The 24,376-nt window shown below is 37.8% G+C and overlaps 1 protein-coding gene and 1 pseudogene across 4 annotated transcripts in view; both read left to right on the top strand.

Annotated features, from left to right (window-relative positions):
- NEXMIF (neurite extension and migration factor) overlaps positions 1-24,376 on the top strand; it is a 203,881-nt gene that overhangs the window by 110,863 nt on the left and 68,642 nt on the right. The gene's annotated exons all lie outside the window — the stretch shown is intronic.
- Positions 20,680-20,860, top strand: LOC118981777 (uncharacterized; annotated as a pseudogene).

Here is a 24,376-nt window from a genome sequence, read left to right as displayed (position 1 = left end):
TAATGCTGCTATGAATATTCATGTACAAGTTTTTTCTGTTGTTATATGTTTTCAACTGAGAGGAAATGCTGGGTTATAAGGAAAGTAATTTTTAAAGAAACTGCCAGTCTGTTTTACAGAGCAGCTGCACAATTTTACATTCCCACCAGGTATGTAGGAGGGTTTCAATTTCTTCACATCCTTGTCATCATTGTCATTATCTGACTTTATGATAATAACCATCCTAAGTAGGTATGAAGTGGTATCTCATTATGAAGTTTATTTACATTTCCCTGATGACAAATAATGTTGAGCATTTTTTCATCTACTTATTGGCCATTTGTATATCTTCTTTACAGAAATGTCTATTTAAACCCTTTGCTCATTTTCCAATTGTGTCATTGGGGTTTTATTGCTGAGTTGCAGTTATTCTTTATATTTTCTGCATACATGCCCCTTATCAGATATGTGATTGCAAGTATTGTTCTATATTCTATGGGTTGTTTCTCCATTTTTTGATGGTATCCTTTGCAGCACAAAAATTTTTATCTTATTGTATTTTAAAATATATTTTATTTATTTATTTTTAGAGAGATAGGGAGGAAGAAACAAAGAGAGAGAGGGAAATATTGATGTGAGAGAAACATTGATCGGTTTCCTATTGCATGCCCCTAATTGCATAATAGGGGTGTGTAATACCAATTTCTCTCATTACTAGTTATGTTAATTTTTATCATATAAGACTTTCTAAACTGGATTTTTTCAAATTTTATCTGAGGTGAACAGATCAGAACAGCAGAGATATAGCTGTATAAATAAGGTTTCCACAATATTTCTTTGACGTTTGGGGTACCAAAGATAGCAGATTTTTAAAAGTGGCTTTTCAAGTTGCTGATTACAGCTATTATCTCATATTTGATTGTCTTGGAAGAGTCATGATGATCATACTAACTCTTTGGGGTAGTGGGTATATCATTGGGCAGTATAGTATAAAGAATGACAGCTCAGGAATCTAGTTACCTCAGTTAAAATTTTAGCTCTGCAATTTGTAATTGTGTGATGATCATGGGTACATTACTTATTTCACTAATAATTGACTTTTCTTACTTGTGAGAGGGGCTAATTGTAGTGTGTACTTCATACAGATTTTGTGAAGAATAAATGAAATAATGTTCATTTGGCTTATAATAAAAAATCAAGTGTTAACTGTTGATAATATGGAGGTAAATTTATGGCATCTGGCCTACATACCAATAAAACTAAGCCCATTTTATCTTGAAAAAAATTTCATAGGTTGCTGAACCCTTCCCTGCCTCGAGCCTTTCAGTTTGCTTCTCTCCAAGGTTTTCATTTATATTTTGATAGTAAGGATATATTCCTTTTATAAAGTACCTTTAGGAAGAAGCATCTAGAGTTTAAAGGTGTTCACATATTTTGAGAAAATCTACAAAAAGATACATAATCAGGCTTACAATCAGTTTTCAATTACTATAAATTTTATTAACATGTTAGGTTTTTAAAAATTCCTTTGCTGTTGCCTCCCACTATTGTCCTTTTAAAACCTCCAAAAAGGAAGAAGAGAGGTATAAGGAATAGGGGAAAATGAAATCAGTCAATCTTGCTACTTTGGTAATAGAAGGGAAGGAAAAAGATTAAAAATTAGTTAAATGAGATTTTGACATACTTTTCATAATTAATTTTTTTCTCTTTTCACTAGCATTTTAAAATACTAAGAGCTAGTTTTACATAGGAGTAATGGAAAACTAGCTAGTGCTAAAGAAATATGCCATGACGAAGACAAAGTACTTTTTCCTCTTTCAGGAATCACTGACCCAAAATTCAGAGACCAAATAAAAGTAAAAAAAAATCAATCTATTTTAGTTATAGCTTTTTTCTGGATTTATTGAGATATTATTGACATATAGCATTGTGTTAATTTAGTTGTACAACATGACTTAATACACATATATAATTTAAAATGATTGCCACAAGAAGGTTAAATGAACACATCCATCACCTCATATAATTAACGTTTCTTTTTTAAAAAAGATTCCATTTATTTTTAGAGAGAGAGGAAGGGAGAGAAAAAGAGAGGGTGAGAAACACCAATCGGTTGCCCCTTGCACACCCTCTATGGAGGACCTGGCCCACAACCTAGGCGTGTGCCCTGACTGGGGATTGAACCACTGACCCCCTCGGTTCACAATCTGGCAAGGAATCCACTGAGCCACACCAGCCAGGACAACATTTCTTTTTCTGATGAAAACATGTAAAATCTCTCCTACCATTTTTCAAGTATATAACACAGTATCATTAATGATAATCATCATGCTGTACTTTAGATATTCAGAACGTATTTATCTTATTACACCAAGTTTGTACATTTGAACAGCACCTTTCCATTTCCCCACTTCCCCAGCCTATGGTAATCACCATGCTAATTGGTTTCTCTGAGTTGGGCTTATATAGATTTCATATATAAGTGCCTCATAAAGCCTAAACATAGACAAACACACTGATTTTAAAAATTGAAAACAGGAATCAAGGTAAATATCAAAAATAATTTAAATGCTCTTCACTTTTATATCATTATTAATAAAAGAATAGAAAACAAGAAAGGGGAAGAAGAGATCTTTAATGTTGAGGAAAATGGAGGAGGTACAGGAAAAGAAGACAGAAAGGGGTCCTTATTTATTTACTTAGTTTTCTTTCTTTCTTGTTTTCCACTTCATTTTTTAAAATTGTTCTTCAAGTATATTTTCTTTCTTTTACTCTCATCCAAGCCCCCCCCCCCCCCAGGGCTCCCCACCTCCTTCCCATTCCCACCCTCCTTAGTTGTTGTCCGTGCATCCTTTATACTAGTTGCTATAAATCCTTCCACTTTTCCCCCTGAAATTTCCTCCCCTCTCCCTTCTGGTCACTGTCTGCCTGTTATGTATTTCAGTGACTTTGGCTATATTTTGTTTGCTTGTTGTTTTGTTGTTTAGCTTCCTGTTAAAGGTGACATTATATGGTATTTGTCTTTCATCACCTGGCTTATTTTACTCAGCATAATATTTTCCAGCTCCATCCATGCTGTTGCAAAGGGTAGGATCTCCTTCTTTCTTTCTGCTGCAGAGAATTCCACTGTGGAAATGTACCATAGTTTTTTCATCCATTCATTTACTGATGTGCACCTAGGTTGCTTCCACCTCTTAGCAGCACAGTAAATTGTGCTGCTATGAACACTGGGGTGCATAGGTTCTTTTGCATTGGTGTTTTAGGGTTCTTAGGATATAATCCTAGCAGTGGAATTGCTGGGTCAAAAGGCAGGTCCAGTTTTAGTTTTCTGATAGTGGTTGTAGCAGTCTGCAATCCCACCAACAAGGAATTAGGGTCCCCTATTCTCCACAACCTCTCCAACACTTGTTGTTTGCTGCTTTGTTTATCATGGCCATTCTGATGAGTGTAAAGTGGTACCTCATTGTGGTTTTAATTTGCATCTCTCTGATAGTTAGCGATATTGAACATCTTTTCATGTATCTCTGGATCTTCTGTATGTCCTCCTTGGAGAAATGTCTGTTCAAGTCCTTTGCCCACTTTTTAATTGGGTTGCTTGTCTTAGAGTAAAGTTGTGTGAGTTCTTTATATATTTTGGAGATTAAACCCTTGTCTGAGGTATCATTGGCAAATATGTTTTCCCATACAGTTGGTTCTCTTTTTATTTTAATACTGTTTTCTTTATTTGTACAAAAGCATTTTATTTTGATGAGATCCCATTTTTTAATTCTTTTCTTTATGTCCCTTGCTCTAGGGGACATATCAGTAAAAATGTTGCTGCCTGAAATGCCTGAGATTTTCTTGCCAGTGTTCTCCTCTGGGACTTTATTGGTGTCACGGTTTATATTTAAGTCTTTTATCCACCTTGAATTTATTTTGATGTATGGTTTAAGTTGGTGCTTGGGTTTTATTTTTTGCACATAGCTGTCCAGTTCTTCCAACACCATTTGTTGAAGAGGATATTATTAGTCCATTTTGTGTTGCTGCCCCCTTTCTCAAATATTAATTGGCCATAGAGATTTGGGTTTAATTCTGGGCTCTCTGTTCTGTTCCATTGGTCTATGTGCCTGTTTTTATGCCAGTACCAGGCTGTTTTGATAACAGTGGCCTTGTAATACAGTTTGGTATCAGGTATTGTGATCCCTCCTACTTTGTTCTTCTTTCTCAAAATTGCAGCTGCTATTTGGGGTTGATTATGGTTCCATATAAATTTTTGAGGCATTTGTCAGGCCAATATCACTGATGAACATAGACCCTGAAATCCTCAATAAAATATTGGCAAATCACATCCAACAATACATCAAAAAGATCATACACCATGACCAAGTGAGATTCATCCCAGGGATGCAAGGATGGTTCAGTATTCATAAAACAGTAAATGTAATACATCATATAAACAAGAGCAAAGATAAAAACCACATGATCCTATCAATAGGCACAGAAAAAGCTTTTGATAAGGTACAACACCCATTTATGATAAAGGCACTCAGAAAAATGGGAATAGAGGGAGCATTCTTTAATATAATAAAGGCCATATATGAAAGACCTATAGCCAACATCATACTCAATGGGTAAAAAATGAAATCTTTTCCACTAAGATCAGGAACAAGACAAGCTTGTCAAATTTCACCACTTCTATTCAATATAGTATTGGAAGTTTTAGCCACAGAGATCAGACAAGAAAAGGAAATAAAAGGCATCCAAATTGGAAAAGAGGAAACAAAACTGGCATTGTTCGCAGATGACATGATAGTGTACATGGAAAATCCTGCCCTGGCTGGCGTAGCTCAGTGGATTGAGCACAGGCCTGTGAACCAGAGGATTGTGGTTCGATTCCCAGTCAGGGCACATGCCTGGGTTGCAGGCCAGTTCCCTGCAGGCCAACTCTCAGCAGGGGATGCACGAAAGGCAACCATACATTGATGTTTCTCTCCCTCTCTCCTTCCCCTCTGAAGATAAATAAATAAATAAAATCTTTAAAAAAAGACAAAAAAGAAAATTCTATAGCCTCTACCAAAAATCTGCTGGAACTAATAAATGAATTTGGCAAAGCAATGGGATACAAAGTCAATATCAAGAAATCAAAGGCATTTTTGTATACCAACAATGAAATAGCAGGAGCAGAAATCAAGAAAAAAACCCATTTGATATAGCAAAAACAAGAATAAAATATCTGGGAATAAACCTAACCAAGGAGGTAAAAGACCTGTATGCAGAAACTACATAACACTGAAGACAGAAATCAAGGAAGACACAAACAAATGGAAACATATACCGTGTTCATAAATTGGAAGAATTAACATCATCAAAATGTCCATACTACCCAAAGTAATGTACAGATTTAATGCAATACCTATTAAAGGACAAATGGCATATTTCACAGACATAGAACAAACACTTCAAAAATGTATATGGAACCATAAAAGACCCCGAATAGCAGATGCAATTTTGAGAAAGAAAAACAAAGCAGGAGGGATCACAATACCTGATATCAAACTGTATTACAAGGCCACTGTAATCAAAACAGCCTGGTACTGGCATAAAAACAGGCACATAGACCAGTGGAATAGAACAGAGAGCCCAGATGTAAACCCAACTCTCTACAGTCAATTAATATTTGACAAAGGGGGCAGTAACATAAAAAGGACTAATAATATCCTCTTCAACAAATGGTGTTGGGAGAACTGGACAGCTGCATGCAAAAAAATGAAACTCGAGCACCAACTTACACCCTACACCAAAATAAATTCAAGGTGGATAAAAGACTTAAATATAAGCCGTGAAACCATTAAAGCCCTAGAGGAGAGCATTAGGAGGAAAATCTCTGATGTTCCACACAGCAATATTTTTATGGATACTTCCCCTAGAGCAAGGGACATAGAGGAAAGAATAAACAAATGGGATCTCATCAAAATTAAAAGCTTCTGCATGGCTAAGGAAAACAGTATCAAGATAAAAGGATAAGCAACTGTTTGGGAAAACATATTTGCCAGTGATACATCAGACAAGGGTTTAATCTCCAAAATATACAAAGAACTCACTGGACTTCACTCAAAGAAGACGAGCAACCCAATTAAAAAATGGGCAAAGGACTTGAACAGACACTTCTCCAAGGAGGACATACAGAGGATCCAGAGACACATGAAAAGATGCTCAATATCGCTAGCTATTAGAGAGATGCAACATTAAAACCACAATGAGACACCAGTTTACACCAGTCAGAATGGCCATGATAAACCAAGCAACAAACAACAAGTGCTGGAGAGGTTGTATGGAAAAGGGGACCCTAATTCACTGTTGGTGGGATTACAGACTGGTACAACCACTATGGAAAACAGTATGGAATTTTCTAAGAAAACTAAAAATTAACATGGCTTTTGACCCAGCAATTCCACTGCTAGGAGTATATCCCAAGAACCCTGAAACACTGATCCAAAAGAACCTGTGCACCCCAATGGTCATAGCAGTACAATTTACGATACTCAAGAGTTGGAAGCAACCTAGATGCCCATTGGCAAATGACTGGATCAAAGAACTATGGTACATTTACACAATGGATTTCTATGCAGCAGAAAGAAAGAAGGAGCTCCTACCCTTTGCAACATCGTGGATGGAACTGCAAAGCATTATGCTGAGCGAAATAAGCCAGGCAGTGAAAGACAAATACCATATGATATCACCATTAACAGGAATTTAAACAACAAAACAAACGAGCAAGCAAAATATTAACAAAGACACTGAAATATGGAAAAGGCTGACAGGGACCAGAGGGGAGAGCGGAGAGAATCACAGGGGAAAAGGGGAAGGACTCACATGAACAAGTATAAATGACACATGGACAATAACTAAGATGAGGGGTGGAAATGGGAGGGAGGTGGGGGAGCACTGGGGGGGGCAGAGCTGGGAATATAAGACAGAAAATTGTAGTTGAACAAGAATTAAATTTTAAAAAAGTTAATTAAACATTTTTTGAAGTGTTTGTTCTGTCTGTGAAGTATGTCATTGGTACTTTAATAGGTATTGCATTGAATCTGTAAATTGCTTTGGGTAGTATGGACATTTTGATGACGTTAATTCCTCCAGTCCATGAACACGGTATATGTTTCCATTTGTTTGTGTCTTCCTTGATTTCTTTTTTCACTGTTGTGTAGTTTTCTGTATACAGGTCTTACATGTCCTTGGTTAGATTTATTCCTGGGTATTTTATTTTTGTTTTTGCTGTATTCAATGGGATTTTTTCCTGATTTCTGCTTCTGCTATTTCATTGTTGGTATACAAAAATGCCTTTGATTTCTGGATATTGACTTTGTATCCTGCCATTTTGCCAAATTCATTTATTAGGTCAAGTAATTTTTGGTAGAGTGTATAGGATTTTCTATGTACACTATCATGTCAACTGCAGACGGTGACAGTTTTGTTTCCTCCCTTCCAATTTGGATGCCTTTTATTTCATTGCCTTTTCTGATTACTCTGGCTAGAACTTCCAATACTATATTGAATAGAAGTGGTGAAATTTGACAACCTTGTCTTGTTCCTGATCTTAGTGGAAAAGCTTTTAGTTTTTGCCCATTGAGTATGATGCTGGCTGTCGGTCTCTCATATATGGCCTTTATTATATTGAGGAATGATCCCTCTATTCTCACTTTGCTGAGTGTTTTTTATCATAAATGGGTGTTGTACCTTATTAAAAGCTTTTCCACATCTATTAATATGATCATGTGATTTTTGTTTTTGCTTTTGTTTTTATGATGTATTACATTCACTGATTTTCAAATATTGAACCACCCTTGCATCCCTGGGATGGATCCCACTTGGTCATGGTGAATGATCTTTTTAATTTATTGTTGGATGTGGTTTGCCAATATTTTATTGAGGCTTTTCACATCTATGTTCATCAGTGTTATTAGCCTGTAGTTTTCTTTTTTTGTTGTTGTTGTATCATTATCTGGTTTTGGGATTCGGATGATGCTAGCTTCATAAAAAGAGTTTGGCAGTCTTCTATCCTTTTCGATTTTTTGGAATAGTCTTCCTTAAATGCTTTGTAGAATTCTCCTGTAAAACCATCTGGTCCAGGGCTTTAGTGCATTGGGAGATATTTGATTACTGCTTCAATTTCATTTGTTGTTATTGGACTATTCAGGATTTCTGCTTCTTCTTCATTAAGTGTTGGAAGATTATATTTTTCTAGAAATTTGTGCATTTCACCTATGTTTTCAAATTTCTTGGCATACAGTTCTTCATAGTAATTTCTTACAAACCTTTGTATTTCTTGGTGTCAGTTGTAATCTCTCCTTTTTCATTTCTTTCATTTTTTTTGAAGGAGAGAGGAAGAGAAATATCAATGTATGGTTGCCTCTCATGTGTCCCCCACTGGGAACTGGCCTGTAAGCCAGGCATATGCACTGACTGGTTATTGAAGTGTGATTCTTTGGTTCGCAGGCCTGCACTCAATCCACCGAGCTACACCAGCCAGGGCTCTTCTCTTTCATTTCTGATTGTGTTTGTTTGGGTCCTCTCTATTCTTTTCTTAATGAGCCTACTTAAAGGCCCTGTCTATTTTGTTTATCTTGTCAAGAAATCAGCTCCTGGATTCATTGATTTTTAGAATTGTGCTTTTAGTCCCTATGTCATTTAATTCTCCTCTGATCTTGGTTATTTCTTTCCTTCTACTTTCTCTGGACTATCTTTGTTTTTGTTCCTCAAGTTCTTGTAGGAGTAGGGTTAGGTTGTTTGAAATGTTTCTATCTTTTTTAGGTAGGTCTGTATCGCTATGAACTTCCCCCTCGGTACTGCCTTCGCTGTGTCCCATAAGTTTTGCATTGCTGTGAGTTCATTTTCATTTGTTTTCAGGAACTTTTTGATTTCTTCCCTAATTTCATTCTTGACCCATTTGTTGTTTAGTAGCATGCTACTCAATCTTCATGATTTTGAGTGTTTTGGGTCTTTTCCCTTGGGGTTGGTTTCCAGTCAGTCCCTTGTGGTCGGAGAAAATACTTGGTACGATTTCAATTTTCTTGAATTTGTTCAGGCTCATTTTATGTCCTGTCATGTGCTCTATCTTTGAAAATGTTCCATGTGCATTTGAAAAGAATGTGTATTTAGCTTCTTTAGGGTGAAGGGCTCTATATATATCAATTAGGTCCATTTCATCTAGAGTGTCACTTACTGCTGCAATATCTTTGTTGATATTTTGTTTGGAAGATCTGTCAAGTTTTGTCAGTGGGGTGTTAAAATCCCCTACTATAATTGTATTCCTGTCAATATCATTTTTGAGGTCCTCTAGGATTTTCTTTATATATTTGGGTGCTCCTATGTTGGGTGCATATATATTTACGATGTTAATGTCTTCTTGCTGGATTCTTCCCTTGAGCAATATGAAGTGACCTTCTGGGTCTCTCTTTATGGCCCTGTTTTTGAAGTCTATTTTGTCTGATATGAGAATTGCTACCCCGGCTTTTTTTCTTGTCCATTTGCTTGGAAAATTTGTTTCCATCCTTTCACCTTTAGTCTGTGATGGTCTTTTGACCTGAGGTGGGTCTCTTGTAGGCAGCATATGTGTGGGTCATGCTTTCTTATCCATTCAGCTATTCTGTGTCTTTTAATTGGTGCATTTAATCCATTTACATTTAAGGTTATTATTGAAAGGTACTTATTCATTGCCATTTATGTACCTGTGTTCCTCTCTGTCTCTCTCTCTTCCTTCCTTTCCTTAAAGCAGCCCTTTTAGTAATTCTTGTAGAGCTGGTTTGGTGGAAGCGTATTCTTTTAGACTTCTTTTGTCTTGGAAGCTCTTTATTTGGCCGTCTATCTTGATTGAGAGCCTTGCTGGGTACAGTAGCCTTGGTTGTAGGCCTCTGTTTCTCATTGCTTGGAATATTTCTTGCCATTCTCTTCTTGCTTGGAATGTTTCCATTGAGAAGTCAGTAGCCAGCCTTATTGGGACCCCCTTGTATGTCACTTCTTTTTTCTCCCTTGCTGCCTTTAGGATTTTCTCTTTATCTTGGAGGTTTGCCATTTTAATGATGATGTGTCTTGCAGTAGGCCTCTTTGGGTTCCACCTGCTGGGGACTCTCTGTGATTCCTGGATCCGTGTGACTTTATCTCTCCTCAACTTAGGAAAATTTTCCGTTATTACTCTTTCAAGTAGGTTTTCTATCCCTTGTTCCTCTTCCTCTCCTTCTGGAATTCCTATTATTCGGATATTATTACGTTTCATGTTGTCTTGCATTTCTCTTAAATTCTCTTCATTTTTTCTGATTCTCTTTTCCCTTACTTGTTCCGTCTGGGAGATTTTTTCTAACCTGTCTTCAATCTCACTTATGCGATCTTCCGCCATATCGATTCTATTCTTCATACCTTCTACTGTGTTCTTCAATTCAGAAATTGTATTCTTCATTTCCTCTTGGCCTTTACTGATGGTTTCCATTTCCTTTTTCATGTTGGTATAGTTTGCAGAGAGTTCATTGTAGCTCCCCTGTAGTTTCTGGTAGCTCGTTGTAAGCTCTTTGAATTTCCTGATAACCAGTGCTTTGAATTCCACATCTGATAGTTGACTTGCCTCTATTTCATCTAATATTCTTTCTGAGGCTTCCTCCTTTTCTTTCATTTGGGGATTGTTTCTTTGTCTTCCCATTGTTTGTGATACTCTTCTTGTTGTCCTCCGCTTCTTAAATTGATCTGTTCTGGTTCGCTGGGTTTATGGTGTGAACTTCTGTGGTAGGATACCTGTGAAAGTCACCGGTGCAGTCTTCTGCAGGTATCTTGTTGTTCTCTGCTTCCACCAACTCCTTTCTTTATTGTGCGTGTGTGATCAGTTGTGGGGGAGGCAAAATGGTTTATGATAGCAGAGGGTTATTTTATGTTATTTACAGACACAGTGGGCAGAGAAGAAATAGACAATCTCTTGGCTATGTATAGAGTTAACCGTGCTCTTCAACCCAGCTTACCACTTTTAGGAAAGGGCGGGCATAAGTTAAGTGTCTTGTTAAGAAGGGGGGGCTTGTGAGTTGTATCTAGAAAGCAGTGTGGTTGCGGGTGGTCAGATTTGAGGTAAGGTGACAGTACAGGTTAGTAACTGGGTGTAGTGCGTCAGTAAATAGAGTCATAGAAGTCAGGCACCTGTAAGGTGGTCTAAGGTCCGAGAGATGTGTTATGAAGTATTACTGTTGTACAGAACAGCCCTTATTTACCCTAATATTAGAGGAACACTCAAGTGATAAATTTTATGTGATCTGTCTAAATGGGGGATATAGAGCTTGAGTAGTATAGCAAAGGAAAGCACGTGAAGTATAGAAAATCAGCAAAACACTGTGGAGGAAGGAGCAGTGGGAACCTGTCAGGTAGTACAGTATACCCAGCCAGGATTAAAAAACCTGTACAGAAAGAGGTGGGATACAAAGATATTCTTGAAATGAAAAAAAGGAGTAAGAATAATGCAAAAATAATAATACACCTCAAAAGAAATCTAAGCAATGCACAAACAAACAATCTGACACACACACACACACACATACACACACACACACACGCAAAAGTCAGGAGAAAAGGGGAATAAGCGGAAAATTTGGGAAGAACAGAAGGACTAAAGCCGGACAAAAAGGAAAGTAAATGAGGGACAGAGTATTGAAAGATAGAGCAACAATACACAAAAGAGGTTGAGAGAGAAAAAAAATAAAATAAAAAATAAAAAAATTAAAATAAAAAAATTTAAAAAATAAAAATAAAGAAAGAAAGAAAGAGAAAAAAGGGGGGAAGGGAAAACACACACACACAGACACACACACACACACACACTAGAGAAGGAGGAAAAAAGAAAAGAAAGAAAAAAAAGGAAGCACCCTTCCTTTGTTGCTTTCAAACTGTCCAAACCGGTTTTTCTGGTTGCTGCGCCTCTGAGGGCAGGTTTGCAGGCGCTAGCTAGCAGGCTGCTGATTGGTCTGTGGTCGCGGTATCTAGCACCGTCCTTCTCCGCGGGACCCAGGCTTTCCCAACAGAGACTTCTCTACAAAGCCTGTCTCTCAGCCCAGCCCAATCCCAAGAGACCAGCAATGATGGTGTCCTTCTTAAATCCCTCGGGCTGGCGGGCTGGCGACCGCAGCTTCCGAAGTTGCCACCCTTTACGTTAACTTAAGCCCACAGGTCTCTGCCCGGTACTAATCGGCCTGCCTAGACGGGGAGGGGAGAGTCAGTTCTCTCCCACGGAGTGTGTTGCCATCCACCGGATGCGGGTTCTCCAGCGTTCACTCCGTCACCGGCGCCCCAGCCCTGGAATCAGAGGGGGCTCCTGTTCCCCTCTGATGGTGCCAGCCCCCATTGTGCGCCAATTCTCATTGGTACTCACGCTCCACCAGAGTTTGCCTGCCCTGGGCGAGCCTGGGCCCGGGCGCAGCCCGAGGCCTCCTGAGGGCGCGCAGCCGTTTTTTGTCTTCACTTGCCCTCTGGATTCCTTGCCAACCTGCCGCTGTTTGGTTCCTCCGTTACACTCTCTGGTCTCCTATTTTCATAAATGTTGGGGAACTGTTGGTTGATTATGCTGTTCTTCGGTAGATCTGCCCGGATTTTCCACCGGATGCACGAGAGCTGGGTTCCCTCGGTGCTACTCTGTCGCCATCTTAACCCTCCCTCGGTTCTCTTTTGCTCTTGTTCAGTTGTTTGCCCTGGGTAGTTTGTCCACTGTTTAGTTGTATTTCCAGATAGGTCTTTGCTTGAGGTTTGTGTGGTTTCCACTCTCTCCTTCACCTTCTTCTGTTGTTATCTGTTGGTGGTTCCTTTGTTGTTGGGTTTCCTTTTCCAGTAGGTATCCTGGTGTTCACCGCTTCCACCTACTCTTTTCTGTGTGTGTGTGTGATCAGTTGGAGGGGAAGACAAAATGATTGATGACAGCAGGAGAGTATTCTATCATATTTACAATAGCAGCCCATAGAGAAGTGATAGGATGCCCTTTGGGTATGTATAGTGATAACTGTATTCTTTAACCCAACTAGCCACTTTTTAGAAAGGATGGAAAGAAGATAAGGCTCTTGTTGAGGAGGGAAGGCTTGTGAGTTGGATATAGAAAGCAGTGAGGTTGTGGGAGGTCAGATTGTGAGGTAAGGTGAGAATAAAGGATGGTAAATAGGTGTAGTGTGAGAGAGAACAGAGTTATCTCCTACAGTATTATAGTTCAGGCAACAATGATGTGGGCTAAGATGTGGGGGGGGGGGTGTTTTGTAGTATTTACAATAGTATGGAACAGCTATTATTTACAATAATATTAGAGCAACAATCATATGACAGAATCTATGAGATACCAAGATTAGGGAGTATTGGAGAAAAGGGTCTTTATTTAAAGAAAGAAACAGCCCTGGCTATTGTGGCTCAATGGATTGAGTGCCAGTGAACCAAGGAGTCACTGGTTGGATTCCCAGTCAGGGCATGTGCCCAGGTTGTGGGCCAGGTCCCCAGTAGGGGGCAGGTGAGGGGCAACCACACATTGATGTTTCCCTCTGTCTCTCTTCCTCCCTTCCCCTCTCTCTGAAGATGAATAAATAAAATTAAAAAAAAATAAAGAAATAAACAGTTGTTTTCTACTATAGCATGGAAATTGAAGGGTAATATATCTATTACGTGAGATCACCTAGGACTAATGATATTAGGGCTATTATTATTAGGGAAGTGGTGTTAAAGAAGTGAAGTTGTTTACCATAGAAAGAGAAGACTGGGAAAGAAGTGGCATGATTTCTGTAGTTATATCTCTTCAAACATAAAAGAAAGATGAATTAGACTTCTATTATATGGCAGAAGCTATAGGAAAAGAAAGTTTGTCTCAACATATGTGAGCATGGAATGGGATGGCTACTTTCAAGATGTAGTGAGTGTACTCTTCACTAGAGTTACTTCAGCATCATGAAGCTTTAGTTTGGGTGACTTTTAAGGTCTTCCTGTGGGATGTGACTATTAAAAGAATCTGGTATATTTTCTTTCACTATTAATAAAAGGTGGTATGGAGAGCTTTTGTTGCCGTGCCTTAATCTTCTGGAAGATGGACCATGATGTTATATGAAGTGTGTGATAACTAGTGTAGTGTGAGTCTTCTTCAATAAGAGCTCATAGTTTAAGACTCAGGCCACAAGCATTGATGCTACATTATTAATCTTCTATTCTCATGAGTCCATTCATAATGGCTAAAGACCAAGAATAAAAATAGTAAATTCATGCATTAAATTTTTGTTTAACTTTCTATTCCCAACATTATTTTTTTCATTGATGGCCTTTCCCCTAGATGAGAAGTTTAAATAAAGTATCTCTGAATCTTTCAAGCTTTTTTTATTTTACACCAGTGAATGAAATACTTTTATATTGTAATGGTATAAATGAAGAAAGAATGAGATGAATAAGAATCAATAATTTAAATGGAGAAGTCAGATTTCACACTGGACTTTAAAGTTTATTGAAACACATGTGTAACAAATCTATATAAAGTATATGTCAACTTATTAATACTCACAGATTTTATGACCCTATTTATGTTGTTGCAAGAGTTACATAAGTCACAGCAGATGCTATACTATCTCAGACCCATTTTCTTGCCAAGTATCTGCTGCTAGAGAAAAAGAGTTACTTGTGATATAGAGATTTTTTTGTCATCCTTCATTTAAAAGTAAGAAATTTCAGAATTAAGGATAGCTTATTCAGGAATCTATGTTTACTGATGAGGTTTCAAAGAAAGTCTTCCAAGTGAAGGGGGATGCATTTAAGCAGGAGGATTATTAAGAAATCATTAAAATGTTAATCTAGCTTTTAAAAATTCTTTTATTTGTAAGTGTCAAGACGGTGTGTGCTTATTTGTTATTTATTTATTCTAAATGAGAGAAATCATTAATGAATTAAAAAGCAAATGGTTGAATATATTAGTTATAAAAGGCAATATTTTAGTTTCTTTTCATATTAACTGGACTTGAATTTCTTTCAAAAATTAGAAGAAAAATAAAGAAAAAACTTAGATTTGTAAGATTGAAAGCTATGTTTATTTAATTTAAGACATAGATAATTTTGTTCTAAATAAAAATAGCTTGCATGTTCATTGTTTTTGGTGAGAAACAATCAATGATATGAAAAAGCAACCTAAAAAAATCAGAGAAAATGTATGCAAATTATATATATTTTTAAGATTTTATTATTATTTTTATTTTATTTAATTATTGTTCAAGTACAGTTTTCTGTCTTTTACTCCCATCCCAGCCCAGCCTCCTGGTGCTCCCCACCTCCCTCCCATTTCCACTCCTCCTTAGTTTTTGTCCATGTGTCCTTTATACTTGTTCCTGTGAATCCTTTCCCTTTTTCCCCTGAAATTCCCTCCCCTCTCCCCTCTGGTCACTGTCCCCCTGTTCTCTATTTCAGTGTCTTTGGTCATATTTTGCTTGCTTGTTTGTTTTGCTGTTTAGCCTCCTGTTAAAGGTGAGATCATATAGTATTTGTCTTTCAATGCCTGACTTATTTCACTCAGCATAATGCTTTCCAGTTCCATCCATGCTGTTGCAAAGGGTAGGATCCCCTTCTTTCTTTCTGCTGTACAGAATTCCATTGTGTATATGTACCATAATTTTTTATCCATTCATTTACTGATGGGCACCTAGGTTGCTTCCAGCACTTGGCTATTGTAAATTGCGCTGCTATGAACATTGGGGTGCATAGGTTCTTTTGGATTGGTGTTTTAGGGTTCTTAGGATATAATCCTAGCAGTGGAATTGCTGGGTCAAAAGGCAGGTCTATTTTTAGTTTTCTGAGAAAATTCCATACTGTTTTCCACAGTGGTTGTATCGGTCTGCAATCCCACCAACAGTGCACTAGGGTCCACTCTTCTCCACAACCTCTCCAACACTTGTTGTTTGTTGCTTTGTTCATGATGGCCATTCTGACCAGTGTAAAGTGGTATCTCATTGTGCTTTTAATTTTCATCTCTCTGATAGCTAGCGATATTGAGCATCTTTTCATGTGTCTCTGGATCTTCTGTATGTCCTCCTTGGAGAAATGTTCAAGTCCTTTGCCCACTTTTTAATTGGGTTGCTTGTCTTCTTAGAGTGGAGTTGTGTAAGTTCTTTGTGTATTTTGGAGATTAAACCCTTGTCTGAGGTATCATTGGCAAATATGTTTTCCCATACAGTTGGTTCTCTTTTTATTTTAATACTGTTTTCTTTATTTGTGCAAAAGCTTTTTAATTTTGATGAGAGCCAAAGATTTTATTTTTATTTATTTTTAGAGAGAGGGAAAGGGAGGGAGAAAGAGAGGGAGAGAAACATCAATGAGTGGTTGCCTCTCATGTGTCCCCTACTGGGGACCTGGCCTGAAACCCAGGCTTGTGCCCATGCTCACAGCCCATGCTCAATCCACTGAGCTACACCAGCTGGGGATATATATATATATATGATTTTATTTATTTATTTTTAGAGAGAGGGGAAGGGAAGGAGAAAGAAAGGGAAAGAAACTACAAAGTGTGGTTGCCTCTCACACCCCGCCCCCACTCTGGATCTGGCCTGTAACCCAGGCATGTGCCCTGAGTGAGAATCAAACTGTAGCCCTTTGGTTCTCAGCCTGAGCTTAATCCCCTGAGCTACACCAGCCAGGGCCAAATTATATATTTGATAAGGGGTTAATATCCAAATATACAAGAGACTGACACAACTTGGTAGCTTAAAAAATCCAATTAAAAAATGAATGGAGGAACTGAGAAAGCATTTTTCCAAAGAATATGTACAAATGGCCAATAGGTACACGAGGAGGTGTTCAACATCACTAATCAGGGAAATGCAAATCAAAACCACAGTGACATATCACTTCACACCTGTTAGAATGGCAATCAGAAAAACTTGTTTGTGAAGATGTGGAAAAAAGGGAACTCTCATGCACTTTTTGTAAGAAACTAAATTGGTTTAGCCACTGTGGAAAGCAGTATGGATATTCCTCAAAAAATTAAAAATAGAACTACCCTATGATACAGGAATCTCACTTCTGGGTCTACATCCAAAGAAATGAAATCAGTGTCTTGAGAAGTTATCTGCATTCCCATCTTTATTGTAGTGGTATTCACAATATCCAAGATATAAAAACAAACTGTCTGTCAATCACTGAATGGATAAAGAAGGTGTGAAATTATATATATTGATTGATAATATTATATATTATATTATATTTTATGTATATATGGTTATGTGTTATATTGATAATAATATAACATACTATTCAGACATGAGAAAGAAGAAAATTCTGCCATTTGCAACAACACGGGTGGACTTTGAGGGCATTATGCTAAGTGAAATAAGTCAGATAGAGACAAATATTGCATAGCACTTACATAAGGAATCTAAAAACCCAAAATCATAGAGACAGAAGGTAAAATGGTGATTGCCAGGGGCTAGGAGTTGGGGGAAATGAGGTAATGTTGGCCAAAGCATACAAACTTCCAGTTATCAGATGAATAAATTCTGGAGATTTAATGTACAGCATGATGATTAGAGTTAACAATACTATATTATATATTTGAAAGTTAAGGAAGTAGGTCTTTAATGAATTCACCACAAAAAAGAAAATGATAGTAATGTGAGGTGATGGAGATGTTAACTAATGCTACTGTGGTAATCATTTTGCAATATATAAGTGCATGGAATCAATACCTTAAACTTTTGCAATATTATATGTCAATCATATTTCAAAGCTAGAAAAAAATAAATGTAAAAAGGAAGAAAAAAGTCATTGTGAGCTAGGATACTTGCAGAAAAGTTTTTGATAAAGGTAGGCTTTGAACAGGATTGCAAATGAGAACTAGAACTTAAGGAAAAGAATGGAATTCCCCATGTGGTTAATGAATGGTGTTAAGGTGCAGAGATAGAATTAGAAATACTGGCATATGAGAGTGGGCAATATTTGCAACAGTTTGTTTAGGGGATAAGAATTTACATTAAGGAGTACTGGTAGAAGATGTTGAAATGCACTAGGTTCAGATTATGTAGTACCTTAATACCAGGCTAAAGAGCCACTCTGAACAGTGGGGAACCACTGATGATTTTTGAATAGGGAGAAGAGGACATGTGCAAAGGGGTATTTTTCAAGATTGTGTTTTGATAACAGTGTAGAAGAGTTTTGTGGAGAGTAGTTAAAAAGCTCTTGCCTCAACTTAACTGTGAGACAATGAGGGCATAATATGGGGTACTATTATTAGCATTGCAAAAAGTGCAATAGAGATTAGATTTGGTATCTCTGCTACAGCTTGGGCACAGGAATGGCTCTCAGTCTCTTGGATTTGAAAGCCTAAAATGATCACACCTTTAACAGAAATAAAATAGTGGCCTTACTCTAGACATGTCCCAGTGTCAATGGATGGTCTTGGTGCCAATTCAGTGCCAACAGGAACCCCCAGTTTGCATGCAGTGAAGAAGAGAACTTTATTTAGTGCAAACAGCTTAATTGTGGCATTAGCAAGGCTGTGAGAACAGCATGGCTCTGATGTGAGAATGCTCTGCTCTGCTCCACCTGCTCTAGTCTGCTCTGCTCTACTCTTCCCTGCCCTGCTCTGCTCAGCTCTTCTCCAGCAAGTTATATCTGGTGTTTCAGCTCCAATAAGGAAACGTACCTAATCTTCAATTTTCAGTGGAAGTGGAAAGTGCACTCCTTGAGCCAAAGGGGAGCTGATTTATATAGAAAGAAGTTCTGTTCCTGGTCCCTCATTAATTTGTCCTCACACAAACAAGGGCTCCAAATCATCACAGTTTGATTGGTCCAATGGGCAATGTCCTGATTGGGCATAATGGAGCTGCTCTGATTGGTCAGTGAAGAAGCTGATAGGGTTATAGCTGCACAGCTCCAATTAGACAGGGAAAGCCTCAGTCCTACTGGTCAAAATAGGACTCCAGCAACTCCTTCATAAGGGCTGGCTCAGATTGCAGACAGGCAGTTCAGTGCAGAGGCAGGTAGTTTAGGCTTGTCCCTGGAGTGCAGTTTGCATCAGAGGTTCTTGTTAAAGGTGGGGCTTTGCCTGTAGATTTGAGCCCTGTCAGCCACCAGGAGTCCTTCTTGGTAGGCATCCTGTTTCTTAGGCTCCACACAAGTGATTCTGAAAGTTTTTATTGAGTTTATTGGGGTGACATTGGTTAATAAAATTGCATAGGTTTCAACTATACAATTCTATAATATATCATCTGTATATTATATTGTGTGTTCACCAACCTAAGTCTAGGCTCCTTCCAACACGATTTATCCTCCCTTTACCCTCTTCTACCTGCCCCCACCCCCTTGTTAGTTTTGATACATAAAGTAAAAAGTTCATCATTCAGTTTCATGATGAAGTTGGAATTGGTTTCAAAAATGTAAAATATAAATCACTACTTTAATTGTATATGTACATATCTTCTAAAAATAACTCCTGCATCTGTCTGAGTTTAAAAGACTATGTATTAAGGTTAAATCAAACAAGTATGCATTCTTTATAGAAAAGTTGATTAAATTGACTTCCTGATTAGTGATTTAAATTTCACTCTTCCTGATTAGTGATTTAAATTGACATGATTTATTCCATTAATGCAAAGATTCTGTGCCCTCTGGGGGTCTCTCTGGAAGGGCAAGACAGCTCACTGGCAGCAAGGACTGGAACATTTCCAAGTCAGCCCCAGAGCTCAGCCCACTTTGTCTAGAAATTAAAACCAGTAGAAAGTTCCCTGAGGCTCCATGACCATACAAGACTGTACGGGTGTCATTTATGAACCAACATGAAAGTAAAAAGCAGGAAGCCAATTAAATATTTAGTCTCACATTTTCTGTAATTGTTTCATGCCAATTATTTATTCAGTTGTGTATTGTTGGCTAATTGGTTTGTGTCAATAATATATTCTTCTTTATATTATTGTCAGATTGTTTGCTTCACATGCATCAGGCATGGCATTCCTAAGTAAATTGGAAGCTCCCAAAAAGAGAACTTACATTTCTGTTTTGTTTCTTCCCAGTAAATAGCATGAGGCCTGACATATGTCTGTATTAAAGTAGGATAAGGTGTTTTAGAATGTTTGAGTCTGGACCCATAGTACTATTATGAACCTCTGACACACTTTGGATTCCAAAACGATACTGTGTATGTTGACTTACACCAGTAAGATAACTTTATATTCCTATTAGCATTGTTCTCAGAGATAATGTTTGTGTATAATCATGCAGGACACAAACTAGAAAGTAGAAATATATACTTATCTATAAAATAAGAGGGTCTGACTAATTAATGGTCTGTTCTTGGCTTTTCTTGGGCTCCCCAGTTAAACTCACTGAGTTCAGAGTTTCCCTACCTGGGACATAGGACAGTAATTCTTACCTTGGCAGCTGGTTGTGATGATTGAATATAATATCATGTCAATATCCTAGCATACCAGTCCCTTGCACTGTGAACAGGTAACTCATTATCCATTTTGTTGAGATGTGCTACAGGGATGACAGTAAAACTCTATTTCTGACAAATCTATTCACAAATTCTGGTTCTAAGTAGCAATATCCATGACTGATACTAAGATACCATTAAGCTCTGAAATGCTGTGGTTATAATTTTCATGTGTATTGCCATTTATACCAAACAAAATGTTTTACAACCTTTATCTCATTTGACCCTCACAACTGAATTAAATGCATTAAAAACATTAATTTCTTTCCATCGCTTCTCGGCCTTTTGGCTAAGATCAAGTGTAGTAACATTAATTTCTTTAGTGAGTCCTTAATACATGCCAATGGAGATACATACTCACTAAAACCACTGAGTACTGAAGATGCTAGTAAATGCAATAGTGGAAATACCCATGATACAGATGAAAATTTCTGCTTTCATGGAACTTATATTCTGGTGGATTGAACTTTAAGTGAAGAAACCTGTCATCTAGCTCTTGTAGCTACTAGCTCACTAGTGTATGTTTATATTCATGTGTTCTTGCCTAGATGCTTTCACAAGACACTTATTTTTTCAAACAGACTATTGTCTCCAATAGAATACTGGTTTAATCCAAAATATTGTCAAAGCTTATAAAACTTGTCATTAGAATGAATGAAATTGCTCTCATCTCCGTTTGGTGGCACCTATGTGTGGCATTTGGTAAAGCACCTTGTCTCAAGGAGGTACCTGGGAACAGTTATCTACAGTGTGTTTTCTTCAGCATCTTATTTGTGCATCTGCCTTGCATCTTCCTTTTTGTTTTGTTTAAATTTTGAGTTTTATGCAGAGTAATGTGGAAGCTCTGAATTGTTGCTTTCTGGGATTTTTTGTTTGTTTGTTTACTTAAGACTGTGACATCTAATTACTGCAACTCCTTAAAAAGAATCTCAGTTTAATGAATAATTGTTTTCTAAGTGTTTTCCCACCTCTTTTCTTTAACCTCGTGTTCTACTTGGGAATTTTGGGACTGTTATTTTGATTGTTGTTTGACAGCAGGAGGAACTAAGGTAAAAAGAAAGTAAATAGCTAGGTCAAAATTTTCTGGAAGCAAAATCAATAAGTGTCACTCTTAGACCTGTGCTTTGTTCTCTACAGCAGATTTTCCCAACTCATCCAGCCAGTGATCCACTACACCAGGAGAGGAAAGCTGCAGTTATGCTGAACTTGGAGTCAAAAGACTTTACCTCTGGTCCTAGTTCTGCCTTTTTTATTACCTTGTACAAGCAGTTAAGATCTCAGGGTTACTGTAAAAAGGGATAAATGATAAGCTTTTCTCGAAACTTTCTCTTTATTTTTAAATAAGATATTTTCTTTTCCCTGATTTTCTTTTACTCTCAGCTGTTCTTTATCATATTTGCTATCCTCTTGAGACTTGCCCTGTCTTTTGTAGGCCTGACTGCAATCTTTTTAAGCCTGCCTCTCCTCTTTTTGGTATGATATTATCCTCTGTAATATTTAGCTAATCCATTTTTCCCATCATCCTTGAATGAAGAGAAAGTGAGCCTGATTTGGCATCTTTACAACAGATAAAATATCTTAATTCATTAATTGTTAAAAGAATATAAAGTATTAAACACAATGAAGATTAAGGAGCCTAAATAACTTGGTAAAGATCTATTTTACTTTAAGGATCTTTATTCAAACAAAGAACCTTTATTTAAATAAATGTTTTTAAAAGGTTATTAAAACTAGGGAAACTATATATTAATTTATGTGTATAATTTTAAATGTTTGGATGTTTAGATCTGATGTATAAATTTATATATTAAATCAGTTACTGTTAACAATTAATAGTAAATAGAATAGCTTAGGAGTTGTGTTACTGTTCATTGAGGCTGAATGCTATAAATAATGATAACATGAGACTCTACCTCCTAATTACTCCCAGGGTCCAATTCTGCCTTCTGTATAATCTTCACTAATTCATAGCAGCATATTTTGTAGCAAATTATGGTTTAAATACCTTGTTGGAAGGGGAGGAATTAGTTGAACCACACAAATGTTCTCCTTGAAGATTTTTTATTTCCTTAATTTCAGATGGGAATTTATCACATTCCACCCAACCCCCTTACTTACAGATAATTTTTTTGATGTGTAGAGGCAAGATCAAGGAATATAGAAGCATTGTTTTTACATCATTTAGAAGTTCAGCATCCTGCTCTCCTGTGAGGGACAAGGGAATTTGTTCTGTGTGGAAGCCATGAAAGTGGGAAGCTGGCTGTAAGATGCTGCTAGTCTCCTTTCCGAGTTTTGGGATGGTAGGTTGGGAGAATCTAACTAGTCTACTGGCTCCAAGAGACGGCTAGGTAAAACCACCTTGCTTAGAGGGATGGATGATTTTTGCTGACAGCATGTGAATTCAGTCTTACCCCTTACTACTAATCTCCTCAGTCTAGGCTATGTGACAACTGCTACTGGCTGAGGAATAGAGCTGTAAGTGAATACTTGAAGCTGGTGGAGAGTATAGATTTGTCCATAAGATTATACTAAATATGTGAACTGAACACCAGACTTTTTAACACCAGACTTTAAGGGAATGCTAACAATAAAGAGGTCCTGAAGTGGAGACAACTCCTACTTCAAGTAGGATGTTCTTTCTTAATGCACTTGTTATGGGAAAGAGCCATTCCCATGGCCTACAGATGGTATATGGAAGGAAAGGGAACATGAAAGCAGAAGTCATGCTGGGATATGGCATTGGAAAAGTAAACAATGTATACCTTGTCTGAGAAATCCTTGAATGTGAGGCTGAGAGATGTAAAATTTGTTGTTTATATGAGTATATACAATTGGAGAAAGTTCTGTTGTGATTGAACTATAAAGGAGTAGAAGAGTGTAGCCTTGGGTTTAAACGAACCTAGCTTTGAATTCCTTTTTCTGATACTTATGATGGGACCTTGCTATGTTGCTACTATGTGTGCCTTACTTAACTCCTTTGTAGAATATAGCTAATATAATTTCTATTATGTAGTTGTTAATAGTAAATGCTGCAAATATTAAGTGAAATAATGTACATAAAGTTTAGTGTTGATATCAGAAGAATGATGGTATAAGAGGTTCCCCTGGTCTTTCTCCTTGAAGTTGCAACAGTTTGAACAGCTATAATTCAACAAAGGATTCCCTGATCAACACACAAACATGTTTGAGAGATCCACACATTAAAACATCTGAAAGTGGGTGAGTGGAAGCACTATGGGAAGGAGGGAGGGGAGAAGACTGAAAACAGGTGCCATTGATCCAGCCCAGAGCTCACTGTGGGTCTCAGAAGAAGGGAGGAATCAGGTTGCCATCCATGCTCCCTGAACCCAGAAAAGCAAAGAGGTACAGTGAGTGTTCCTGTCAGAGTGGTTGCTGTTTGATGTGGCTGAGCCCAGTGAATGGGGTGGAGATGGAGCACAGAGGTGCCACTATGGTTGTCTGGTGGCTTCCATTGCCAAGCAGAAAAACAAGGCCACGGAGCCAAGCCATTCCCTCCACCACCCTCCCAGAGCTAGCAGCAGGTCCTAAAAGGTGTAGCAGTGAGTGTGGGGCTACAGAGCATATTATCTACAACTCTGAGAACTGGAGTGACAAAAACATTTTTTTGCTGAGCAGCAGGGCCATGCTATGCTTTATCCCAATGACAAGGGCAGAGAGATACAGAGGTGAGGTAGCTGAAGTCTGACAGTTGCCATTACTGGGAGGAGACAAAGCCACACAGTCACTGGTCAGCCTGTCCCAGCTCACCCTGTACCTACCCATTGTGGCTGTACTGCCAGCAGCATCTATTTGCAAGGAAAAGCACTGTGATTTCCTAAGTTCAGAGCCCCATCAGCTACCACATTCCCATGGTGGGAGGTGCCCTGAAACTGAAGTGATCTGTTCACAGTGGACACGCCTACTTTTCCAGCAAATAAAGGGCATTTTCTATCACCCAGCAGATAT

The sequence above is a fragment of the Sturnira hondurensis genome, unplaced genomic scaffold, assembly GCF_014824575.4.
Source record: "Sturnira hondurensis isolate 20B ecotype Veracruz unplaced genomic scaffold, ASM1482457v3 Scaffold0024651, whole genome shotgun sequence".
Lineage (NCBI taxonomy): Eukaryota > Metazoa > Chordata > Mammalia > Chiroptera > Phyllostomidae > Sturnira > Sturnira hondurensis.
This window is presented reverse-complemented; position numbering and strand designations above follow the sequence as displayed.